This window comes from Varroa destructor, unplaced genomic scaffold (assembly GCF_002443255.2).
Source record: "Varroa destructor unplaced genomic scaffold, Vdes_3.0 BEIS01000004.1, whole genome shotgun sequence".
Classification (NCBI taxonomy): Eukaryota; Metazoa; Arthropoda; class Arachnida; order Mesostigmata; family Varroidae; genus Varroa; species Varroa destructor.
Window position 1 is genome coordinate 48,744,420 of NW_019211457.1, and position 27,732 is coordinate 48,772,151.

The following is a 27,732-nucleotide window of genomic DNA, read 5'->3' on the forward strand; positions in this document are numbered from 1 at the left end:
TGTCTTTTACGCTTTAATTGGAATGTTTTAACGGCGAACTCATTTTATGGGTCATCGTCTTATTCATAAAGTTCATCGTGAAAACAAGCACTCATATGACGCCCGCTGTGCTCATCCAAGGCGGCCCGCAAGCCTCAGATCACCGGTTAAAGTCCGTCGGTTTAACGTAAGATATCTGCTCTATGTAGAAGGGGTGTTACTAAAATACTGGCCCTACAGCCAAAATGTTTATTGTTTAAATGACCATAACAAAAATAATTAAATATATGGATGCTACGATAGTAGTCTATACTTATAAAGACGTCACGCATTTTATGACGATGGATTTTTGCATTGAAGCTGAAGGAACGTTCTATGGAACCACCAGTCGATGTGTATGCCAATCGATGATAACAAGTTATGGGCATAATACTGACCATTCATTTTCTATGCGATGGTTGCCATTCCCAGCTTGTTTTTTTCGCTGTCCCTTAATTTTCGATACTTCCTTCAAAATGCAATAACATACGCTCAAACAAAACAAATTGACACATACACATACATAAATTCGTATGTCAGAAACTATTCTTTTATACTACGAAAACATCAAATATTCCAATGCATTGCATCTTCAGAGTCCTGACACCTGTGTATTAGAAACATCCATTTACCTTTCCCTTGATCTGATGAGAACCGAGTTTGGGGTTCCTATAATAAAGTGAGTAGTTTATTTTAGTTTGTTGGTGGGGTGGCGTGTCGCTTAGGTCTTTATCGTCGACTTTTGGAGGTTTTGGGGAGTCGGTTGGCAGTGCCGGGTAGGATAGGATCATTGGCTGAAAGGAGAAAGAGACCATGGGCAAAGGTGTACCTAGGGGGTGGGACAGAGAAAATAAGAGGAATGAGGAGGCGGCGGCGATACCGACAAGCAACGGCTGAAGAGCCGAAAGTAAGACTGATGTGTCAGCGCCACCTTTTTCATAGGAGGGCAACGCAAAGGGACCGCGATTTCCGTATGCCGTGGTCTCTCATCCCCATGTAAAGCAAATTATTCGTTCATCCGTAATTGCCCGCTGTAACCTTAAACAATATCAAATCGGAGACAAATGGTTCTTTCGCGCGTGTGGCTGGAGAGCGAAAGCTAGCCTTTGGGAATAATACAGCAGAGCCAGTAGGTTAGACTATTTGGGAAGAAGGAACGGACCCAAGGTTGAAACATGAATGGGCCCTTTTATTATTAAACCAACGGAGCATCACATCGAAAGCGCTCCTAATGTTGCCGCTGCTATTGGCCCGAGAATTGATGATCTCACACGCTACGATGCGTAATTTCAGCGGTAGGAAGGGTAACAGAAAGGATAAACGCATCCGAAGGTGAGAAGGAAGACGGAAAGTGGCACGAAGTTGAAAGTTGTTGGTCCACGACGTGAATAGAGAAAAAAAGCGAAAGGGAGAGGCCTCTCTTTATGTCTCCCAGACATTTGTGCTTCGATATACACGAATGGACAAAAGGAGATCACCGCTATCATGTAGGAATTTAAGTTAGTAGAAAAGCACAAAACCGGGAGGGGGGGTCAGCGAAAGATAACAGAGCTGCAAAACAGCCGATGAGAACCTAAATTGCTCAATGAGGACGCCCGTCAACGACTACTTCAAGCACGGAATAGGTGAAACAAATACAATCCTCTGTATCTGCCTATGATAAGCTATTTTAAATTTAAAATGATTTGGAAAAATTACAATAGCACGTAGCAAAGTGAGCAAAGGAAAATACCCACACGAATGAGTCGAAAGGCAGATAAAAAGCAAATTCAATACAAGCACGACTTTACAAAGGGGAACAATTGAATACAATAAGTAGCACCTTTAATTTGAGCGTACTTAACTTTCTGATTAACATTCAAAATCTTTCAACTATATTAGTATGCTCCCGCTAGCTCTCATCACCCCTTCTTTACCTGGCATAGAGAGAGAAGTCATACAGGCAGGAACGTGGACAATATCAACGAGCCATTTCGGGTATAATGCAGGTGAGATCAATTAACAAGGATGCAAAGCACTGACCCAAAGACGGGATATGTTCGGAAGGGTAAAAGGTACTAAGCAGATAGTCGATAGGGTTTAAAAACCATGCGTAGAAAACCATAGTCGACGGTTAAGAAAAATACGTAGAAGTAACTTTTTAGGTATTTGCTTTAGTACTCTGTTTCTACATAAATCGTTTGATATATAAACTTGGCGCTTGAATCACCGCCACCCTTTCACCAGTTCCATAAAACTGGCTGAAGTTAAAATTCGTATTGGTGTCTATTACGACGACGCCATTGCGTATCTGCTTAGTTTGAATAAAATAATGATGTACTTCTATTCTAGCTATTATAACTAAGCTTAGCCATATAGTTAAAAATGAAAGAGACAAAAACATAAAACAGAACTAGAACAAACATGATATTCTATCTTCCTTGCTGTTGCTGGATTCACAAAGGTACTTATACAGTATCTACCTATAGCGCCAACACCACGGCGCATCCCATGAGTCTTCGCTTAGCGAGCCCTCGCCTACGTTTGACCCAACGGAAGTGTTATCAACTGGCGCTACGCTTCAAGTTCGTCAGAGCAGACGGCACCAACCAATCAGAAGCAAGAGTAGGACCTACATTAGTAGCTGAAAGTGCTGAAAACACAAATAAGCGACAATAGAATCAATCAGTGACACCGAAAATGCCACCACTGTTCAGTAGACAGGTCACAATCACAAGCTATATATATATATATATATATATATATATAGCAGAACTTATAATACTAGTAGTAACAGCATGAACATTCCGTTGTTGTTTCTTGAATTTGTAAAAAAGGGTAATGCTAGTAGTCCATATCAAATACAAAGATCCTTAAAACAAACTCCACTTTATATTATATGTGCTGTATATGCAGATCCAAAATTGACGTTACGAATAAAAGACAATGTTACTTTCATGCATATGACTAAAATAACAAACCAGATGACCAGTTCTCTGAGTATTAAGTACCGAACCACGAGAAATTTTCCTTTGAAAATATGTGGAATGTTACGCTCTTGTTTTTCCGCTTCATTTTTCTTGAACTGGAGTCTGTCTGGCTAAAATCACATGCTTGCCCTAGAAGAGCATAGCAATAAAAGACCATGGCTATATTAGTGTAAAAATTATGCTTCTTGCCAAGATTGGTTTATTTGAACATATATTGAGCTTCGAATATGTAGTAAGCTATTCGACGCCTGCTTCAGAAATTCACATAGGTTATTATTTATTGAAAGACATTGATTTCATATGAGTTGCATCTGCCCACTTCCCCATAAAGTGAAGATAAAGGCTACTATGAAACACATGTATTTATCCATATATTCGCGCATACAGTCTTATCACAGGATTCAAACGTATATACATGTATATCAAATCTAGTAGAAAAGACACTGAATTAGGTGAGAGCGAATTTCGTTACATCCATCGTTCCATTGATTAAACAGAGTTTTTATTAATAATATAATCACATCGTGGTTCCGCTTTGTGGTTTCGCTTGTTGATGAATTCTTATTTCTGTGTATATTGTCAGTGTATTCGACTGACAAGATACGCCGTTTAAGATAGTGAGTATTGCCTTCTGATAGTGTTTAGAAGGGTGGTGCATCCAAATAGCTGTACGTAAGGAAAATGAACAGAACATTCAATATGAATATTCATTTCTAGAACTTCTTCTCGTAAATTTATCAAGTTTTTGTCTAATTAATGCAACTATGGGCGTATGACATCGCGTTCTCAATTATTTCTCTTTGGCACCTCGTGGTTCTCAATTCAATCCACCAGAGAATAAGATAACGGATCGATGCGACAATTGCACCAGCTTTAAAACCTTTGCGTAAAAAAAATATTGGTTTAATGCAGTAAACGCAGATATTATTTGTGTATGTATATATATGTATTTCTTACTTTACACAATAGTAGATCAACGAGACAGTATCCTTATAATCTGGATTATTCATGAGTGAACTTTCGATCATTTCGTAGAATCAGGGTCTACTGTTCCAACTTATGGAGCCTGAAGAATATTCGAGCTGTTAATGTACGTTATGGTGAAATAGTAGACAAAATAAAGTCTTTTGTACTATTTGAGCTCATGCTGAGTTCACTTATTAATATGATTTGTCAATGATGGTAACTGACGCAGGGCATGCTAGAAGCAAATTTCTATTCATTGACTCAGGTGGTTGAAGTGACGTCATGCAGTAGGTGCATACCTAAAGGGTGAGAGTAACGATAATCATAGTAGTGATGACGTGACGCGTCAGTTCATGATGGTGTTGCTTGCGTCTGTTTTAGCCTGATTCCGATTACCTTGTTAATAGATGTGGCTGACATTAATATTGTCGTATAAGCCACTACGGTTGATGGTGTTCGTATTATTAAGGGTTTGTTTTTCGAATATTCTTGTTCATTTCTCGGATATTTCAGATTTGCTTTTTCGGCATCTAACGTTCTTCGCCTTCATATCGATTAATTACATTTCTGTCGGTGTCAAGGCCATGCGTAAACTGTACAGAATACCACAGAAGAGAAAAAGATCGTCACCCAAATGCTTACCTCATATTCCTTTATTGCTTTTCGACAGGGGATGTTTGTGAATGCTTCTACCCTCCCAGTATGATTAATGTATTATGGCAACGTAATCCAAAGGAAGCTCAATTAGAACGGGTTATGTAAAATATGCCCACATAGAGCTCGTGTGTATCACCCATGCTTTCATCTTTTCTAACGAATCCACGTCGTATATGTTTTTTTCTATTTAAATTCTTTTCGTTTATTAAATGGGATTTTTTTTAGTATAGCTTCTTCGAGTAATAAAAGTGGAGTTGCTGCCGAAACGTTATACCCTGCACACACATAATTTCCGCCAATTATTGACACCGGCGACAAATTTTTGCAGGAAATCTGAAACCGGATAAGGATATATTTTTTTGGATGCTTTTGAAGCTCACGATTCTTCCACAGCTTCTTTAGCTTGCTTCAATGTTGACTAGCTATGATGGATCTTAGAACGTCTGTTATTGGGCTATAACGTCGCAAAGAATAATTTAAGCCACCGTTGCTTGTTTTCTGATATTACTGTTCTATTACCATTGACGACGTTGTCAAGACTAAACTATAAATAGCCTTAGTTACTTGCGGTTAGTGCATTGTGCTACCAACGCATGAACTTAGTCTTATAATCTAAGTTATACTTAACTGGTTTATGACGGCTTCAACAAATTGCAGCTTCGGCGGTAAGTGCTAATGCAAAACACTACCGCTTCAAGCAGGTGTTTCATTTCCCGTCCCCGGACTATCGTTGTTCAGTACTTATAAATCAACTTGTGCTAGCAATGCTTGCTTTTGTCTTAACAGCTACCATCCAGAACCTCTCGCTCTACGGCATGTATCTGTGAGATGGATTATTATTATAATCTATAGACATCTGCCCACATCAGTCGTATAAGACCTGCTTTGGCCGAACATGCTTACTTTTTAGTGACGTTACTTAACCTGTTTTGATAAGCGTCACTGCTGTTCTTTTTGTGAGGATTTTCTCTTTGTCCGACGCGGGCGCAGAAGGGCGATGTAAAAAGCAATGAATAGGGCGACTTGTATCGGGTGCGAGGTAAACGACGACGATAGCAGCAAGAAAGCGAGAACGAGGAGAGGAGGAAGATCAAAAGGATCAACGAAAGAAGTCACAGGAGTACGAAAGTGTGCTAGAACAGCGGTAGTCAGAGCAACAAGAGTACAGCAGCCCCAGTTGTTTATGGGGGTGTTAAAACTACGATGATACGTCAGAGGGAGAGACAGATGAAAGAGAAGGAAAAGGGTGAAAGCGCTGGAAGCACTGGCGATGGCGGTTACAGTGGTAGCAGAGTAACTGGGATGTGCTGTGCACTTGAGTTAGGGGAAGAGTAACGTAAGTAAGGATAAGTACGGAGAGTTACACAGTAGACGATCAGTTAGCTTTTCTCAATTTAGTCGCTCGTTAGTGACGATGATGTCCGCTTTCCCGCGTAACATGTTGGCCAATTAGCTTGTGACGTTCCCTAGCTCCCCTGTTCCATACGAATTGGGTCGCTAGCAGACACATTCCTTATTTCTGTATGAAGACAAACGTAGGCGCCCGGTACGTAGGGGCGTCAAACATCTAAGTCCATAACTTGCCGTCTGATCAGTACCTGACTGACTACCTGGTTGGTGAAAGCTATAAAAAAAGATGCGAGCGTACGTTTAGAAGCAACGTAAGTGTACTCTTCAAAAAGATAAAAATTAGCGCTTTTCTCGTAACTGGTGACATGCATTTAAAGCTGAGAAGCAAGACAGAGCTAACTTTGAAAACCTGAACTTGGTCAAACTCTTCCAAAGAGCTCTGGATCGCTAAAGCGATACACACTTTTAAGACATTGAGCTATTTATATTAAGTCAGAAGTGACAAAGTGAGATACTGCTCTAGATTTTTTTTATAGAAAACTTGGAATGAGGCTATGACCGATATGCTTATCTGCTTCTTGAGCATTCGAGACCATACACTGTAATGTGTTATTTTTCAGTGTTCTTGAAACATTTTGTAGATTATAGTTATGAAATTATATATTATTCGAATATATAGTCAAGCAGCCATTGGTGAACAAGGAGTCGTTTACAGCTTGCCAGCTCGTTAAATTAACATTTTCTCGAATGATGCCGCTTAGTGTAACTACGTCGTTTGAATCATTCAGCAAATGGTCTGTTGCACGTATACGTATATTATTTCAATTTCTAACCCACCGAATCCATTGCGAACGAGTTGCAGACATCCACCATTGCCGGACTTTTCGAATATAACAAGTCGTTCTCGGTGTACATTTGCTAGAATACGATTTTCGTATCTTGACTTCCCGCCGTCTTCTATTGAGTTATCCAAACTAGTCGTTGTTTGTTGTAGATATTCCGTTTACCAGCAACGGTAAATACAATTTGGAATAACAAAAACCTTTGAACAAGTGATGATGACGATGATTCCTTTTGGTTTTTTTGGTACTACGGTGATTCTATCGCACCTGTGAAGGCAGCGCGGCGACGACGACGACGACAGTGATGTTGATGATGACGCTTGTGATCAAGAAGTCGATATTGTCGGAATATGCGTTCATTCGTTTATTCACCACATTGCCCAATGCATTGCAAGCTGAGGCGATCGCTTTTATATATATTAAGATTAAAATACTGTTAATATATGAGCGTCTCAAATATGTATCTTTATATTTTTACGCCCAGTCGCCATTCCCCTCGACATTTCGCTTTTCACCGTGCAAATGACAATAACAAATTTTTTAATTAGGACGCAAAATAGTAATTTCTGCTATACCAAACCTTAGTTATTTCTAAAATAAAATATGTACCTTGAATCTGAATACAGTCATAATATTTATAATTACCGTATTATTAGTTCCCCAGTTGTTTATTATTTACAAGTAGCGCACAGAAAGAATCTCAGTAGGTGTATTTAGACACCTCTATTTTTCGGTTCTTCAATTCTTTTGTTCAGCAAATTACAAGAATCGTTTGCACTCCGTATAACACGTTAAGCGTTGAGCCTCACAGCGATCCGCTGTAGGTTCTCATTACTTGCTTGGCGACGAATAATCTACCAACCAGATCCCCGTGCTACTAAAATGGGTAACACGATATTCGCATCCGAAAAATACGCGATGAATTTAATTTTGTTTGATGCACATACACACAGAGACACGCGGGCGCCTGTTGGCACCGTAGACAAATCTATCGTGTTTTATGAACGAGCATGGAAGTGGTAATAAAACTATGGCGCAAAATAGCAACAGTGCAAATATATAGACACTTTCTTGTGCGCCCGTATTGCGTGTCTGCAGCCGTCTCTGTATTTTCGTGTATTTCTTTGTTAGATTTTGGTTGTTGTTGAACTACTACTTCATCGATTCAGTTAACGATCTGCCGACCCCGCAGGAACCCTGTGTGCAACCTTCACCTACCCAGGTCTTTCAGTTTCCGGACGGAATTCGTCTTTATGTGTGTTTTAAATTCTCCTGCTCGTCGAATGAACCAAATCAATCAATGAACAATGAAAGGGAACTTTGCTTTGATCTATACATACATACATGTACGCAATCATGTATGATAGATACAGTGTTTGATAACTGGTGTTACTAAGCAAAAAAGCATGTTCTATACTTTTTTCTATAATAAAACTTTTAGACGATAGCGCTTTGTTGCCTATTGTGCCGCTACCTATAATGCTTTTCAAACACAATTTGATTTTGGAAACCGTAGAAGAGTCCCTATTTTCGTTGAATTTGACAGGGACAAATGCACAATGAGATCGACATTGGCATCATCATTTCGTTGTTGCTATTTGTTGCGAAGGCCTGGTGGTTGAAGCGCGATCATAGCAACGAAGCGGTGATGGTTGCTGCCGGAAGAAGACTTCATTACTTTGGCGCAGACAAAACCGTTTCCGATCCTCTAAATGGCAACAGTACTAGAGCGCGTGATAATGAATATCCATACACATATGTAGACTTCGATCTAAAAGTAGCTGGTAGCTGATGCCTTTGTAATGAAGACAGCAATGGTATCACTACGACACGGCGAATTTAGTCGTCTGACGAAACGTGCGAAGTGTCTTGAACTTAGGAGAAAGCTTTAAATGAAGCCTATCGCACAAAATCGTGAGTGGCAGGAAGTTTTTCGAAAGGGTCAAAGATTCGACAGGAGCTGCTTCTCCTATGCCGATGGATCCCTTGCTATATGCTGTTACGTCTTGGTACAATGTAATTATAGCAGGATGCAACGACAGCTTTCAATGAACAGTTCTTCTAAATGAGTATTTCTCTAGAATGAATACGAAAAACTCTCTAGTGACTAACTTAGTAACTCTATTATGTGATGTGCCTTGCCACATTTTTGTGACTACTTTGTCAGAAGTATTATAAGAAAACGCACGTAGTATTTAATATCAGCGCTAAAGATCGACCTAGATCCACCATATCAAGTACGTATCAACTTAATATGTTCGATTTCAATTTGCCGACTTCCATTCAGCATAATGTATTGTCGTTTAAGAAGAGTTTCTTTTATTTTCTACCATCCAGCAAAAGCTGGTGACTTATTGAGGGAAACCGATAATAAAGATAAAGCATACCAGACGCATATCTGACGCCAGGGCACATAACGAAAGAAAATAGGGTGATTACTATGCATAAACAATTAGTTGTCAGTTTGGAACTACCGAGAACATTTCGAATATTGATATTCTATAATGACAACGATCGAATGAGAGCGACGCTCATTTCAGCGAAGCGGAAGTGACCAAAGTTTCTCAAAAACTTTCTATTATCTAACGTTGCCACTGTATTTTTATGCAAAAAACAAACATAAATCACGAGGTTTGAGAGAATGCCATAGAGAATCAAGAGCTTCAGGCTCAATAATAAATAAGCGTATTTCGTTTTTCAATAGTATTATGGCAAAGTTACAGAAAATTATCTTACTCAATTGTATATGTATATGGCGCTACACTGATCGGATGATAAGGTATGTTGGTCTTCGAACATTGTCTGCAGGTAATTTATTGAGTGATATTGGCAAAGCGAGGGAGCCCGTGGCTGTGTCGACACAGAACAGGCAATAACTGCCATTTCGAGGCCACGTGGTAGGGCATTACTGGTATTAATTTTACAGCGGTAAGCATAAAACCAAATGCACTAATATTTCACGTAGCAGAGTCGTTTTAACTACAAGACCCATACCTATCGAATGCAACCAGTAAGTAAAATATGTTACCAAAGGGTTTTTAATATATATAAAATGTAAGTTACTTGTTGCCTAAGTAGATATGGGGAAATTCTCATATTGAGGTTCCCGTTAATTACCGTTGATAAGTTTCTTAAACTTCGCGCAACAAAGCATTATAAGATTTCATAAGCGTTAATTTTTACGCCTGGTCATCCTGAGAGATTTTTTGCATGCTATTTGAGAGCTTCGAATAACAAGTCAACAAAATTGCTATGGCTGTACTTACTACGCTAATAAATGTTGTAGCCTTCATTACTGATAGACATCAAAACTACCTTTAGATAAAAATAACTTATTCTTAGAATGTATTAGTTCATCATGATCTATATTAAAAGGCCCGCATACGAAGTCCTATATTGTACGTAACTTATTACCATTTGCATGTCGATGAACCTAGTTGCAAAGTCTTGGCGTTTGTTGACTGAAGTCTACGGACTGATGTTACAGGCAATAGGGTTCGTTCATCGCCAATGGAACGATAGTGAATTGTGCAAAGGTCAAATCTCATAGATTCCGATTTGTCTAGGAAAGTAGTCTAGTCTAGGAAAGTACACTGTCTAGGAAAGGATTAGAAACCCGACGATAACGTATCCACTTTCAAGGAAGGGGTACAAGTAATATCACTCTGGTTTGAAAAAACACGAAACCAACAAAAGTATTGGTTGAGCAAACCTAAATCAAACCTAAACCTAGTGCAATCAAAATTTTGCTATTCTCTACACGGATTGGTATGAGATAGTCTATAAATAGTGGATAAATATGTATATAAACTAAAACGTCAAGTGTAATGAGCAAGGCTATGGGTCAACCACAAAATATTCCATTTGCTTTTCAGCAATATCTGTAAAGCATAATTGTGAACAATAATGTTGAACGTCAGCTGAAATTTCCGGCGAAATATGTTGACGAAAGCGAACTTCAAGAGATAGTGAACATCGATGGAGACGAAACTCTGTATTCATTTATGTTAAGTGGTCCATTATTAAAATACTACAACTTTAGCACGGTGTTAGTAACCGCTTACTATTATTATTTTATAATAAAACATGATCATGACCTAATAAATACGAAAACGATACTCTTATATGTAACTTAGGGGCAAAACTTATGGGCTAAGAAATCAAAATAATTTTGTTAAACTATATATGCTGTAATTTGACTATCCAAAGTCTACATATATATATATATATATATATATATATATATATATATATATATATATATAGTAATCACAAAAAAACAGTATGATTGACAGATTGTTGTTGTTGTTTGTCTATTTGTTTGCCTTATTAAAATTAAAAATAGATTATTAATTCCAGTCACTAGCTTTATCTCCCATAAATAAAGTTAGGGCAAACGCATCTATCTAAATACCTAATGTTTTCGTGCTTCTGTCATTTATTTATTTATGTATTTCCACTGGAAACAACACTGCGCGATTGAACACCGAAATAGTGAAGGGAGAAGCCTACGTGTCAGAGGGTCGATCTAAAAAAGTCACTTGTTTGCGATGTATGTAAAATAGATATTTACTCAACTGCCAATTGCACATTTGAGTCAGTTAAAGACAATAAACTTCATCCCTATTTGTATCAAATTAATGTGAATAAATACCGTAATAAATAACAGGTATAAGAAAATGCCATAGTAATTATGTATGACCATCCTGAGTATAGGAATCATATTATGGATAAATGTTTTTGAAATAGGTTTGATTCAAGCTTTTGTCTCATTCGGTTTAGTTTAAATAAGCTATCTAATACTTTTCGTTTGATTTGTTATATTCGCACAGGCTCAGTTCGTTTATATGTTATATTATAGACAGCGCAGTATTAATTCTTTACTTCCAGTATGCTGCAGGCTTCTCGAAGTACACGAATAGAACTAAAGGCAATACACTGAATTTCTATTATATGCATATATAGCCCAGCTGTATGTCAGTCTTCGGTATTATGGACTGAATAGCTTTCTTATATTAGATATGTTTTATAGAATATTCCGCTACTTGTGGTGCTCTGTACTCGCTCTGTAAGCATGGGATATTACTAAATGTTTCTTCTACACCGGTGCCCAAGGCTCGTCTATCAGCCGTCTTCATTTTAGATATGTACATTAAAACAATTTCGTTCGAACTAGAGCGATCAGCTACCAACGTATGGAGATTTAGTCAAAGACAAGTGCTTATATGCATAGGTATTTACGTTGTTCAAAAATTGTGTTTCGGTTTTAGCGCTAACTTTGTCAATACGAATGACTGACAATTTTGTCCTTAATTTTATAACTTCAAAAGGTGTTAAATCCATATATAATTTATGATACCCTAGTTTTTTTATACTTGCAGTAAATGCGCACAACTGTGTGACAAGAAATGAAGGGACTACAACCAGGAGAAGCTAACGTATAGACTCTATCGATCAATATTAGCAAAGACACGACATCTATACAAGGCCGTAGTCGCAACTGAGACCCCTTCGATTCGTTTTCATATATATGCAAATACCGCTGACAGTTATTTAGGTTTTTTTTTGTTGTTTTTATTTTTCAATGAAAATGTTGGTAAACTTGAGCCAAGATAGATGTTTGCCACTACGTTTTTAAATTCGACTAGCTCCTTCTAGATTACAGCTCTAGCAGCAAAATATATTCCAATTTCTTCTTTTTACGCTTACAGCGAATTCTTCCATGGCCCAAATTCATCCTTGTTCATATATCCTGATTCGTTCTTGCTAACATTAGGAAGACATAGCATTTTAAGCCGAATCACATTTGTAGGTCGAATATAATATGGAAGTGAGTAATACATTATCATGGTGAAAATAAATCTATAATTTAGGATGTATAGACTAGTTTATTTACTTGCGGAGTGTTATCCGGTATAATAATGATTGTCTCATTGAACTAGCAAATGAGTATCAATCTGAGATCAATCAATGAGAGAACCATAACAAAATTTATTAGTCCAGGAAGATCGTGATCCAATGTGGCAGCTCAAAAACAACATGGATAATAATACGGTGGTTTCTCTAACAGTAGATGAACTATTACAAACAAAGCTATCGACGAGACAAGAGCAGACGATAAGAGCTTTATTTTTCGTTTCGCAAAAATTGGAATGTGACAGCGAAACGACATAAAAGACATTCGGACCTTCTAGGGATCACATCTCTGCTGTCTTTTCTATCAGCACAGACACAGCATTGCTTCCATCGTCAGTAGAAGACGTGAATGTCAATGTAGCACCACTCTACTCGAGTTTTACGTCCGGTATCGCCGTTAGGCAGGCATTCCATCAGACGAGAGTACTCTCCGAAGGACGGAGAATGTCGCTTCCGCTGCGAAACGAGAAAAATCAGAAATTCCGGATTCAATGGAACAAGAATTTTCCCTCAAACCTAGAAGAGAGCAGACAACTTTTAGGGTAGCAGCAGTAATTGTAGTTGTTCACAGCTAAAGCATGTGAGCACAATGGTTAAATTCGACAATCAATCGTTTACACGGGCAGTCGAAGTTTATTCGTGGCTTATCGTTGTTCTGGATGTCCTACTGACGGGTCTATGAAAACAGAGGGACGAATCATGTATAATAGAACAAATATTAAGATAGATGCATCACGTCTGCGCAACTGGGAAGGTATCTATGGGTTAAAATATTATATAATACTGCCAATTTCACCGAATCTCGAAATCAGAAATGTGAAGAAAATGATGGATAGTTGTTTTCATCAGTGTTTTTGATTAGGCAGAGCAATTTTATATATTCATACGAACACACGTTTTATGAAAGAAGCGTGATGCGTCTTCAAGGCGTACAATTAAGTTCTGATTAAATGTTCTCCTTTCAGGGATATCAATGCGGAAGTGAGACTTTCCTGCAACGGAACTGTTTTGTCAAAGAGTGTACATTTATTTTTAAATATCACGATCAGTGACTATTGTTGAAAAATTGAGTATCGCAACTCACTTATATTTATTAAACAGAACTAACCATGCATCAACAGGAGCTACTACTGCAATTAGATTTAGATAGGGCTTCATACACTGAACATGTTTTGTAATGGCCTATAAATACAACCTTCACTCCCTTTTGAAGTACTGGAAACAGTAGGAATTTTTATTGTTATATAAATATTTCAAGTAATGCTAGAATATTATAGTGATTATAATAAACGACTACTAAGTTCCGGGCCGAGATGCGCCAAAATAGAGGGTAGGCGTTCTCTTATGGAAGACTAACTGCGAAATGTGTCACGCACAAATGTTTCCAGAAGTGTAAACCACGTCCGCCCTCACTAAATGTCAGTTATGCTCACCTTCTCTTTCCCATTCCTACCGGAACCATTTGCACAGCGTTATTTCGGTGGTCGCTGAAAGCAAGACCGTTTTCACCTGTTATCGCGTTTGATCATTCTAGAACATTTTTTAGTGTCGTTTTTCTCTTAGTTGAGTCTCTCGGCGCCACGGACAGACATTTTCCTTTTATCTTCTTATTCAAGTTTGATTTTTTATTTCAATAAACTTTCTTGTTTACCATATACTTTTTTGTGCGCATGTATATTCATGCAGGAGACCAGTTCTGATTCACACTTCTGATTCACTTCTGATCACATACTGATTCGATCTCAAAGAAGAAAGTCTTCTACGAGTGACCTTCAGGGTAAGGCGATAGAACACAGCACGTGACATATCGTCGATTACGCTTTTGTCACATGTCATACATAAGAGGCTTCCAACCTCCATTGTCGTGTGCACGTCTCTTTGGAAACTTACGTGGAAACTTACCAGGACTTGTTTCAAGTGGCGCCATGATTCTTGTTGAACCACTACATTAGGTCATGGATCAGGTGACGGGACCCATCTTTGCTAAACAATCATCTCTTAGGATGCTCCATTTCTGCACCATTCCATCATAATTTGCTTCCTTGCTTGTTATTTTCCTAATACGCAATTTTTCTTTAACTTGTATCTCTTTTCTATGAGACTTATGCATATGTTTTCGAGGTTCTCGCCACTTATTTTTAGGGGCAATAAACGTTCATTCAGCAGTAATATTATCCGTTTTTTCATACTCGCTTCGCATACATACTTCCAGATTGGCCTCAACGAAGTCTATTTTTTGCAGGAAACTTTGTCTTCAGCTTCATTACAATATTTCTTGGTCAAGTTGGAGTTGTTAGTTCTATCTTGCTAGTTGCTACTGGCTAGTTGACCTTAACGATTTCGAATAGGCTACCCATTTTGTCGTTGTTGTTAAAGACGAGATTCGATTGTTGCTTGGTGGCTATTTAGATGTTTTGACGCTATTGCGTTTTGTTGCGAAAAGGCTCGAACTCATTGCAGATAGATTTGCAATTTAAATCATCTTCGCTTTTCTAACAGCTTACATGCAAAGGCTATCCATCTATGACTATTTTAACAATTCCTAAGTGAAGCATTTGCTCGCTTTTAATCAGCAGGTGCATCGTTGTCCTCATTTGAGTGCTCATGTGACTAGGCCGTTTGATGACAACATCCTTTCAGCCTCAATCGCTTTGAGGGAAAACTCAGAAAGATCTGTAGTTTGTAAATTGCACTGGGAGTAATAGAGAAGCAAAGAAGGGGCAACAAGTTTTCATAGTCGTGGAGACACACAGATTGTGCTAATACCCCTGTTGACCCCATCAGACTGCTGCTGCTGCCTACGTCTTGAGTATTTCGGTCAACTGGAAGGACTGATTGAATCGATTGTTCGATTAATCGGATTAAGAATTCCTCCATGCAATTCGTAGTCGCAGATCACTAAGGCAAGTCCGACAAAAGTAACAGCGCTACACACATGAGGCCTTTTATTTTATGGGATTAGTGTTTAATTCTGCTGCAATACTATCGAATGGTTCATTCATTGAGTAGAACCTGTTCTTGCTAGCCAGATATATCACAATTGTAAAGTAAAACCCTCCAAAAAGCCTCATTATATGGAACCGAGGCGAGCTGCCTTAATTCAAAATCTTGTCGTAGTTTGGGTGAAACTAAACAAGACTGTCTGCAGCATAAAGCACGATTGGCTACAGCATGTAAAGACAGTAAGATAAATCTATCGTAAATATATTTATTTTAATGCGATTCATCTCGAGCAATCAAACTAGCTTTGTTTTAAACTACATGACATATATCACAACTCATAATGAGGTTTTAAAGGCATGGAGCACGGACATGTTAATTGCAACCTTTGAATTTATCTTGTGCATGTGTCTTACAAGACTACGCACGTAGTAGTCCAGTAACTTAGAACACAACGATCGATCGTTCGGTGTTCATATCCATGGAAGTAAAATGACAAAGTAAGCAAGATATTTAAGCGATAAATCAAATCTTTGAGTGATTTTTAACATTGCATAGCCTTCCCTTTTCTGCCCGTTGAGGACATGCAGCAAACGAGTAACAACTAGCTTGAGCGACAGATGAGAAATACAATAATGGCTCTTTTTTTAAATAGGTAGCGTTAACTGGAAAACAAAATAAAGCAAAATTATTCTTCTCACTGATCGTTTACTTTGTCGTCCTTTACTGTGGTGGTTGTCGGCTAATGCTGGTTCGTTGTTTCCTTCTGCGCATATTGTGTTGATGGTTTAATTATGATTGTAATAAAAATATGCAATCTAGACCTACTTGATACCTTCCACTGTAGTATTCCTTGTAACGTTTATACTGTTTCTCATTTTAAGCCACATTTTTCGACAATTCGTCATCGTTTAAATAGCAACACAATCCAAGCGTATGATTAAAGAGAGTTATTTTATGGTTTACACATGCATGTGTACTTGGAAACAATCAGAACGATTTTCTAACGCACAAGGTTTTTTCATTCAATTGTTTATTATTATTATTATTAAATGTCTCAGCGAAAGTTAGGTGATGTTCGCAAATATTGCTTTCAGAATGCTCTAATATATGGCCATATATCATTTCAGCAAGGGAACAAGGAGGGACCTGAAACGTTTTTGTCTCTCGCCCCCGCTTGCTTACTAATGAATAATAACGAAACTTTTTGTATTTTTAACATAAATAAAAACAGACACTACGAAAGAGGCGACAGTCGAGATAAAGCAAAATCATTAAGTGGTGATTCAATCAATCAAGGTAATAAAAACAATAATTCGTATTGAACTAACAACCATAATGACAATAGAAAAGACATTACAACTGCAAAATATAATAAAGTAATACAAACCGAATTTATTTTTCTCCTCTTCTGTGACATTATCCACTGGTTATTATAGAGTGATAAATACAAGAAACATAGCGCTTAGCATAGGGGCGTCGTCGTACGGTAGGGTAGTTGAGGGCATTTAAATCGAAGTTAGTTGTATTATATGGAGTTTACTAATTGATCGTAGAAACGAAGCGCGAGACATCGCTGACCCTGACATAAATTTCAATAAATTGAGAACAATTGATCGATGACATGAAGCGTCGGTGAAAACTGCTTTGCAGTTGATAAGTTGACTTGGTTTCATTTATAAGATATTTGGTGGTATGAATTTTAATCAATCACTGCCGCTCAACGCTTGTTGCTATAAAATTTCACTGGTTTCAATGAAGTATCAACCAACAAACAAGACTGTAAAATAACTGAATTTAATTTTTTAATAATAATATTGAATATAATAAAGGTCATAAAGCAATTTGGTAGCCACTTGTATTTTTCAATATCCGAAATGAGGCGCACATACGTAACAACACTTGCGTTGAGGTACTAGTATATTATATGATGTTTTTGCAATATAATATACTTCCAGTGCAATTACGACAATTATGCATACAATACGTTATTATTATACAAAAATTCCTATAGAAATATTTCATTCAACAATACAATAACAACAACTCGCATTCATTCCGTGTTGTCTCAATCAAGGACAGTGTCTACTCTATCGCACAAAACAATAATAATAATGACGTATTATCTATAGTCTTTAAGCAAAGAAAGAATCAGAAGGAATAACAATACAAACCTATTGAGAATATTTTGTTTGTTATTGTATCATCAGCCTCAAGACAGCCGCACTTCTATGGCAGCATTAAACTGAATCGTCACCGTCACAGGATACAAGGAGTAATTTGTCGCAACAGTAATAACGGCAGCTCCTGAAAAAACAGGGTTACTTCAGCTTCCTGTCATCACCCTGAACAGCCAATAACAGAGAGCCACTAGAAACACACATCTGACCCATGACAAACAGACAAACAACAGATAAACTAGCAGACTAACGAGCAGCATCCGATCGACTGACAAATAAGAAAATTGCATTGTTGAACTGCCGTTAGCTGTTGAGTTAAAAATGCGACAGATGACTGCGTCTGTATTTCTGTTTCTGTTTTATCCTGTATGACAAAATCGGCTAAGTAGAGAAGGCAAGAGAAAAGAACTAACAGTTAAAACTTGTTTAGATATACGCGTTTACTCGATAGTTAATTTAACTGTAATAAACTTTTAACTGAGAATAGCAACAGCAGTAATAATAATAGCGCTGTATACACAACATCTATTTTTTTAATTTATAGCTAAGAGAAAATATGTCGCTAGATGAATGACAGAGTTTCGACTATAGAGCAGGCAGACACACTGATGATAAACAGTGGTGTTTAGGTACTATCCCAGGTGCCTAATATTGTTGCAGCAGTGGTCAGAACATTTGTGTGAGGTACGTTATAGCGTGTTTAACTGTGCCAATACCTTCTAGTGTTGTTATTTTAAGGCCGTCAAAAAGGGCTTTGATTTAGAAGAAGCCTATAAAATAAATGATTAATGATATTGAATTGAAAGACCACTAACTGGCCTACTGGTGACTTGCGTGATAATGCGAATCCTTTCGAAACTAACTGATCTGAAATCCAAGCCTAGAAATACATTCATCGTATTGGGGGCGTCCAACGAATCAACTATTTTCCTAAATATCTATTGCAACTGTTCGAGCAGTCGAATTGTACCCTGTAATCGCTTCTGAACATTAGTCTGCATGTAAATGGTCAGAGAAAGAAATACAATTGGAAATGATTTGCCATAGCGGAGTCAAGCAGCAGCTATCGGTGTACCAGTACCAGCTCATAACTAACATAAACGGTCTTATTGGTCACTCAATAGCATTATGCGATATTACAATTTAATTACTGTCACTGAATGGGTTGTTAAGAGGGATTAGGAAGTATATTTGGTAATGGGGCCAGTTTTCTGAACAATTATATATGACTGTAAAATATTACTAGAAACATAACATTTGATTTCTTTCAGTACTTCTGCCAGTATAAATTGCATTCTTTCATGAATGATAAATGTGTGTCTATACGCAATGTATGGACCGCTGAAGATGGTCACTGAGCTAGCTGACTGACAAAATTTGTCTTGCAATTTGGGGTTCGGACAGGGGGCACAGCTAGTACAAGATAACAAAACATAAGCTTACGTCAATTAGTTATGCTGTTTCGAGCTCACCGTAGGCAGGAATTATTTTAATCAGATATTTCCGAATACGACTGTTTAAGTTGCTGCCCTCGGAGAAGACAGGATATTGACGAACTTCTCCGCTTTCTGTTTCGATTCTCTAAAGAGACAAAAAGCAAATAAGGCTCGTCGCCCTTTGAACTTGAAATTATTCTTTGCTTCTTTGTTTCGTTTGAAAAAATTTTATATTTGGATCCACGTCCGATGAATGTGCAAGTTTGTAATTTTGATCACGTTACTTTCGATCGGTGCGTGAAACGGCAGGGTGCTTACGAAACAGGATATAACGGAGACTGTTAATAGTAGCACCATTGAAAAAGCGATTGTTGTGCCGCTATTCGATCATAAACTGCAATACTTTTTGCATCTTAGCGTACATGACATTAATGGCCATTTAGCATACTTATATATATATTATCTCTCGAGCGCTTCTATCGTGACCATAAAAAGAAAACCGAATACATCATTAGCGGTGTCGGCACGCTTTTTTATTCCTTCAATGGTGGTACTTTAACACAACAATCGCAATATGATTGCCGCGAAGGTTTTAGTCGTCCGTTGCCGCGTCGACTTATGCCATATTCATTATCAGAAAACATCAGTAGATCCATCGAATTCGATAAGTCAGAAATGTGGTGTCTGACTATCAGTCTAATCGAGTAACCGCCAAACTGACCAAGGATTCATTGCAAAACTCGATCAGAAGAGGTCACGAAAAGGTAATTTTTCAAAAAAAAAGGACTTGTCAAGCTTTGACCGGTTTGTTTTTGTTGTCGTTGGTGTCGCAGTCGTTCATTGACCAAATTTCACATTATAACTGTAGCTCGTTCTTTGGCTATAGTTCGTTGGTTTAGTGACGCGTATGATGTACATTTGAGGACCATGGCGAATACGAACGACAAGACGAGCACCAAGGCGACATCATCATAGCATGATCACCATCCTGGTTAACAACAGTATCGTCGTGAAAACGAGGAGGATAGTAATGATGATTAGTGGAATGAAAACGGAACGGAATAGGACAGTCGTTGTTATGATGACGACGACGCCGACGTTGTTGGTGCTCATGATGATTGAGATGGTGGTGGTGATGATGACGCAGTGCTGTCACTTGGCGTCCCACCCACTGTGAAAACAACGTGACGCCATGGGAACGACCAAAAAGCAGCACTCAACTGCAGCGTTTAGAATACATAGGATAATGACTGGCTAAGCTATGATTAGTTGTTACAGGTGCCAATAGGTTCTTGTTAGACGAAACGGCAGTCGTTACACAAGTAGATTCTCATTGGTCGTGATAATCAGAGGGTATAACAAAATAATGAGTGAAACGCTTTACTTAGAATCATTGCAATAAATAGATAGGCGTTATTCATCTAATATAAAAAATATCTAATGGCCGCGTCAGAATTGCCCGGTCAGCCGGTAATTTAATCAAGCACTTATAGTCTGCACGGCCCATAGCAAAACTTGTTGACAATAGCACACATTCACTATCTCAATATAAATTTACTCAGTTTGAAGAAAAAGCCGGTACATATATATATTGCATTAGATTGTCTTTCCATGAATTCACAAGAGTATTTAAATTATAGAACGTGACAGGGATGCTTATAATAAGAATACAAAAGCGTTGTGTAAATGCCGAACTATAACACTGGTAGTTCGGCCACTTACGAAAAGACAGCAGCAATTGCGAGCGCTTTCAAGCGCACCTTTTATCGTTGCCAAAGTAAGAAACAGCATTACCTACAGTATATCTATATAAAAGCTGTTTGCATCTCCGAAGTTGTCTGTTGCTTCTTCAGATCACTGTTAGTTTCCGCCTGCCCTATTTTGCTTTAGGTGCATATTTTCATCATCACTCTAACATTTAAGGGCAAGATGTAGAGATGATTAGCACAGTCGTTGATACCTTTGTTTTAGGAGACCTTAACTCGTTCCTTGAAGCGTGTAACTTGTATAATTAGTCATGATAATGATTTCTTAAACAGAGATGAGGGAAAGGGTTTTGCAGTAACACGTTTCTATCTGCTCGTAATACGTCGACCACGGTGGAGGGCAAAGCTATACGTTTTGCTGAGCTACACGAATGGCATATAAAAAAAAAATAGAAATATTGTCAGCAGCGTGGCAACCACTGTAGTTGCGCTGTTGGAAGCATGTGTTGCATAGCTAGCCGAATTTGAAGATTCTAAATAGATGAAGTTATGTAACAACAACGTGAACCTGTAAAAATACTCAATATATGTTAAAGTCCATTTATTTAGGTAGATATTTGCAAAAATTGTCCTCTTTGTCGAATATCCGAATAGGTACTATATAAGAATTTTGTTGTTTAACTAGCCCTGATAAACATCGAGCATCTTTCTTATCCTACGTAATGAAGGCACCACGCCCTTATAACTTGATGTTTTATTCCATAACGTAATCGCCTAACTTAAAAGCCTCTGGTTAAAAAACCAAGTAGTTGGCTCCTTTTTAGCTGTTAGTCATACTTGTCTTTTGCATTTCAAATCCTTGTCTGAAGGAAGTAATGTCTAGACAGCCATTGTTTATGGTACCTAACTTGCGCACTTCGTGCTGTGGTAGATTTGTCTGCAATCCCAAGTGTTGCTTGAGTTGAAAAAGCTAAAAACAGCAAGGAGTAATCTTTATTATCATGTTTTGTTATGGCCTAAAAATCAAATGTGCTAGGAAAAGCTATTTTTTGTTGAACTTGAACATCAGAATTAACAAACAGGACCAAAGGCAAAGAGGGAAAAGCTCATTATCAGAAATTCAAACTCGAGATGACATTCCTCAGTTAAGGATCGGCAGGGAAATGGCAACCATAGCAAGTCATACAACAACAAAATGCTGAAAGGAATTTGGAGAAAAAAGATGGAAAACGATGTTTACCTTGTTATGCAAATTTGACATCATTTTCAGCCAAAGGTGTCTTCTTGTGGGGGTGGTAGGGGTTGTCAGGGCCCTTTGAGACAGAAGACAGAAACTGTGCTGAGGTCTTTCCTGATCAGAATCATATTTCTGAAGTCGACAACTTAAAAAAAAAAAATAAATGTGAAAGACTTGAATTTTTTAGAGCGACAGCAACATCTTCTAATGTAACGCATACTAGATACTAATGACCTTCTGCATGCATCTCTGTCGACACTTTCTTGCTGACATTTAGTGTAACGGTACGTGACGGAGAACGCTATTATAAATTCCTCCGACAGACTCAGGGCTCACTGGCCGCCTCCTTTCGTTTCCTTAACCCTTATCGGCAGAATATATTTCATTATGTGCGTTTCTTACTTATGTGCATGGTTTAGTGCTTACTGTATGTCGGCGGTTTGTTAACTATAGATCACGTTTGAGCTACACAACTCGCTGTAGAGATAAAACAAAAACAAGCTGTAAAATCTAATCACTCCAAGAGTTTGTATTGAAAAGCCGTCCGCATGGCGTGGCTTTTAAGAGACTTAGAAAATACCATTTCACATATAAACTTATTGGAGCTAGCACTCATAAAACACGTGGTAAATGTGTCTTTTTATGCTCATGTCTGTCGAATAGTCATTTTGGTGCCATATCTAATGTTTCGTACTACGCTTACTGCTCGCAGCTGCAGCGCACAGACAGCAGAAACGGACGCGATATTACGGGTGACAACTACGACTAAAAAAGTACTCCTCTTAGATACGCAGTGCCAGCGTTACCAGTGGTAACGATCGCAGTCGTAGCAACGTATTCTAGCAACAACGACGATAATTTTGTTCGAAACAAAGATAATGATTTTGTGTATCATATAACGTAATAGTTGACGTTGCCCATTGCAGTAAGTCGGTGTTTACTCGTTCGCCTGCCTGCTGCAATAATGGCGGTGCTTTTCGTGCTGCTCGGCAATCCGTCTTTCTGTCTCTCCCATCACTGTTAACTGCTGTTGCAGGTGTTTTGCTTTGATCCTGAGCCACCACCAGCAATCGCCAACCGTCGATTTGCTTTGGATTTAGCGGGCGTCAAAGTGATGCTAGCAAGCCCCTCACAGAAGTGAAGATACCTATTCGAGAGCGACTCACCGGGTCGTAACTGTTTCGATAGGCGAAGTAGCGAACTACAACGTCCAACCATCCGTCCGCTAGCGTTATCAGCCAGACGACACTCTACTGGTTACAGCAGCATGGCACCATTAAGTAGCATATCTTCCTTTGCTTCCCTCGCTGTTACGTTTCTTGCGTCTTCGATCGCTGGTCAATAACGAGAGAATTAAAGACATCTGCCATTTTTGCTGCAACGATTATGAGAGGGTGCGGGGTGGAAAAAAGTTCGGAAAAAGATTGCAGTAAAGCTGAGTGAGGACAAAGTACGAAAAAAGTGGATCGTTCGCTCTGCGTTGGATTGGATCGACGTGGACACGATCATGTCTTCAAAGTTCTTTCTTTCTGTCATATGGTCAGTCGGATAGTGTCTGTATAACTATCTGTCTATCGATGTGGTCCACATATGCAGATAGATACATATATGGTCAATAAGCACAATGCCGTGAACAGTCAGCCGGCGTTCGTTTCGTATATATATATATATATATATGTACGTCGCTAAATAGATGGATGAATAGATTCATGTTGTTGCTGATGCCATTCCTACTTTTGCTACTGGTTCTGCTGTCTGTTTTGGCCGACATGTCTTTTACCAGCAGCGGCGACGGTCTTCAGTCGGTCATCGCCGATCGATTTTCTTCGCAAGGAAAAGGCGAGACTCGGTTTTCGAAACGATGCCGATGACGAAGGCGACGATTTCCAATGGTTGACGACGGTCATTCACCTTTGTGCATCGTTTTGCTTCTCTTGACCCTCTGTAAATCCGTCATTGTCGGCAAGGACGATAAATCCACTTCCATTTATCGGTCGATACATCGCAACAAGTGACGGCTCTCATAAACGCAGGGTCTGGCTCCCAAGTCACACCCCGTCATACATAGTGTATGTTTTATAATAAAGTACTAAGTAAATGGTTTATCTGTGTGGGTATATGAAACGAAAAAACAATCGCTTTAATAATACGTAATTACTTCCAGCTCAAAGGTATACGACAAGAGTGTTGAGGTGTGAGTGAGTTTTTTCTAGAGTTCTGTTGACTAATATTTCTTCCTTGCAATTAAGTCGAAGAAACTACTAGTGATGGTAAAACTCTGTTCAATGGAATAATTTTCGACGGTATCAGCTAAATGGTAGGGTACCATATAGAAATATAACACAAAATCTATTGCAGAGGTGGCCCAGCTAGTTAAGAGACGGTACCTAGACTGAGAAAGACTCGCGAGTTAGAGTCTATGTATAAGCTTACATTTATGTGTCTAGAACATAAGTCAATAATATGAGATTTTTTATTTATTCAATTTTCCTTTCGAATGGATAGAAAATAAAAGCAACATACCAAAACAGGCATCAGACGCCGCAAATATAAATATTTTAATATCCGCCTAAGATAGGCGGCCGAGGTGTATAGTATTATATCTTAGGATTGAAAATACAGCTAAATCCCAAAGCCTGTTAATCGATTCGACTTGGGGCACCATCCCAGAAAACGTGGGCAACTGATGAAGATTGGAGAGACCCATCTTTATTGAAAACATGAGAGGCGATTAAGTCCAATAGAAAAGCTTCATCAAATGAACACGACATTCTTGTGTAGGAAATCTTCCAAAACTGAATATTAGTCACACTAAGTGTCCTTAAACTCTGCTACAGCGTAAGTTTGTTTTACAATATGCTTCATCCACAAATATGGTGGATGTGCTTTTTGTGCGATGCGCGTAAGCATAATTTTCAGTTTGGTTGTCGAACTTCAATTGAAGTGCATGACACTACTTTTTCGAGCTAGCAAAACAAATAATTTATATAGTGAAATTACATTGTAGTCTTTAAAATAAAAAAAAAAGCGCTTGAAAGCTCTAGTTTACGGTTACTGGTATTATTCAATCGCAATTGATTTTGAGGTTCCGTATTTATCACAGATTTTTTAAGATGTCATAAACCAATGGTGTTTCTATCTTCTTGTTTCACTGCTTTCTTATTGCGTGAACTAAACAAATACACTTTGCTTTTGCAAAGACGGATATATGCGTTAGTTAAGCACGTTGCAGGCATGCCTAGAATGACATTTAGTGGCAAGTGTAGTTTGTGGAAGTTTCAATCTGCAACCCCGGTTCCTTTCATCTTAACATCATAACTCGAGCCATTCCCGGTCGTTTCGCAGTTCTCATAAAGCCGTTGTGGTCCTGGTAATTGGCTGTTCTGGGATAATATGCCCAAATTTCGAAACAAACGCTCACTTCTTTTTAATGAGAGCAACGAAAAAAATAGTCTAAATGGTCAGAGGCGAATTGAGCCAACACTTCGGACAGAATTCAATGGAGGCACGGATAAGTCACACAATTAGAGTTGGAATTCGATTTTCAGGTGGAGACAAAAATGCTGCCAAATACAAATTGGAACAGTGGCTAACTTTGCACTTTGGGAAAAATAATTAAACTAGACATAATTATAAGAATTTCTATTGTACTAAGCTTGGTAATTAGATGACCTTCTAGCAGCCAGATTCAAGCCTGCTAGGTTTAGATTTGTGCACTGTCGTTTATCAGCATCAGTTTCTCTGTGCGGGCCCCTTGTAGTACAGAGATGGCTAAGATCGCAGAAAGGGGTCATAATGGTGCAATATACACCTCAAATTGTGCTCATCAAAGTTCATCATCGTCATATACATTTTTTGTATGTCAGTAATTGTTGATTTACACCTTATCTTTCGCCTCAGCTTCAATAATGTAATTCTACTTTTCCTGCAACTACAAGCCTGGTCTTGCATACACCTTGTCCTGAAGAAGATGCATCAAAGCGATAGGGAAATGGGTCATTAGTTGGTAACGTTATCAATTTTATGGAAGCTGCTGATAAAGATTCTGATTTTAATCAAATCGTTTTTAGTACAGACTTGAATGGAGGTTTCCTTAACGCTCACTAGGCTCTCATCGAGTCCGAAGAGATGTGTTTGAAACTGCGGAATATTATTAAGACTAATGATGAGCATGGCTATGACACTAAGGATTAACCGATTTTAGGTTTGCAGCAAGCTTCGATTCCAACACCTTCTTCTACATAAAAAGAAGCGACGTCTGTAGCTGCTAAGTCATGCGTAACCTCATGTGCTGTTGAGCCCCTGTCTCATTTGTGTTACTGTATGTTAGGAATGACCAGAGTTTGTATTGGGCTGCTGCCACAGGCACAATCGTACGATCACGAGGCAGCTAAAAGACAAATGTTCCAAGCAAATGCAACTCCGTAGCGTCTGAATAAGAAGGTAGCGGATTTACCTCCGCTCTTTACTTAGCACTGCTGGTTAGGGCTGGAATGCCGTTTTCTAGTTACCAGACACTACCTAGTCTTACAGCGGCTTTCTCTTCTCTAAGCTCCTATACAATAGCAGTATACTGTACCTGTTGTATCTAGTATAGAAACAGAACCTTCTGTTTAGCTGAGATGCTGCTGTTTACAGCCGGCAAAATGCGAAGAAGGTGGCCTCGAGTTTGGCTGGTTCTGGCAGAGGTTGCTGTACCATTAGAAATGTCTCGCTGTGTGTCAATGGCTGGCCATGTCGCATGTGCGGGGGGATATCGCAACACATCCATTCCTCGACAGCTAGCTAGAGCGGCCGTGAAGATAGGCCTAGGACTGAAAGAGACGACCCGTTTCCTTCCGTTATGTCGCTGATATTGTTGTCGTTGTCGCTGTTTTCCATTTCTGTTACCCGCCATTTCTACTAATGCCAGCGCTGCTTGAACTGGTCTTTTTGCGTTGTTGCCCGTTGAGCAAGAACTACTCGCGGCAGAAAAGGTAGCAGCGGCGGCGACAACCAGCTGCATCAGGTAAGCTATTTTTGTACGGCAGCCGCAGATGTCTAGGTCAAATTGAACATTACACACAAAAATGGGGCCACCTGTGGCCACCTTGGGTCTCTTCTCATTTTTTTTTATCCTTACACTGCGACCATTGTGTTCCAATCACAATGTCCTTTTTCGTAGGCATGTTTGGCGTCCACTAAATTCTAAGAATTGACTAAGCAGCTGTGCAAGTGTAGAAGAAGTAACAGAAACTGTCACAAAACGCTCTAGTAACACACTTACTAAGAACACCATTAGAAATTGCTAAATGGCTTAAGTGGCGACAGTAGATCAATTCTGTAAAATGAAACAAACATCTTCAGAATATTCATGTGTTCAGGCCAACACAGAAGGCGAAGCCAATCAAGTCCATCATGTACATTTCGAACATTTCAAAGTACAATCTTGAGTTATTTGATTTCACATATGGATACGGCAGGACGATCTTCGCTACTCGTCCATAAAACATGTCATGTGCTTTGGTGTGATATC

At 38.7% G+C, this 27,732-nt stretch overlaps 1 protein-coding gene across 4 annotated transcripts in view; it reads left to right on the plus strand.

Annotated features, from left to right (window-relative positions):
- The window catches only part of LOC111248999 (uncharacterized), a 77,426-nt gene that overhangs the window by 13,742 nt on the left and 35,952 nt on the right, over positions 1-27,732 (plus strand). Inside the window, exons 1-2 of one of the 4 annotated variants that reach the window (XM_086986007.1) lie at positions 5,995-6,271; positions 9,611-9,730. The exons of 2 other annotated variants lie outside the window; for them this stretch is intronic. The gene's annotated coding sequence lies outside the window, so the exon portion shown is untranslated. Of the gene's footprint in view, positions 1-5,994; positions 6,272-9,610; positions 9,731-27,732 lie in introns of those variants that run through there. One more of the 4 variants, XM_086986008.1, reaches the window with a different exon arrangement.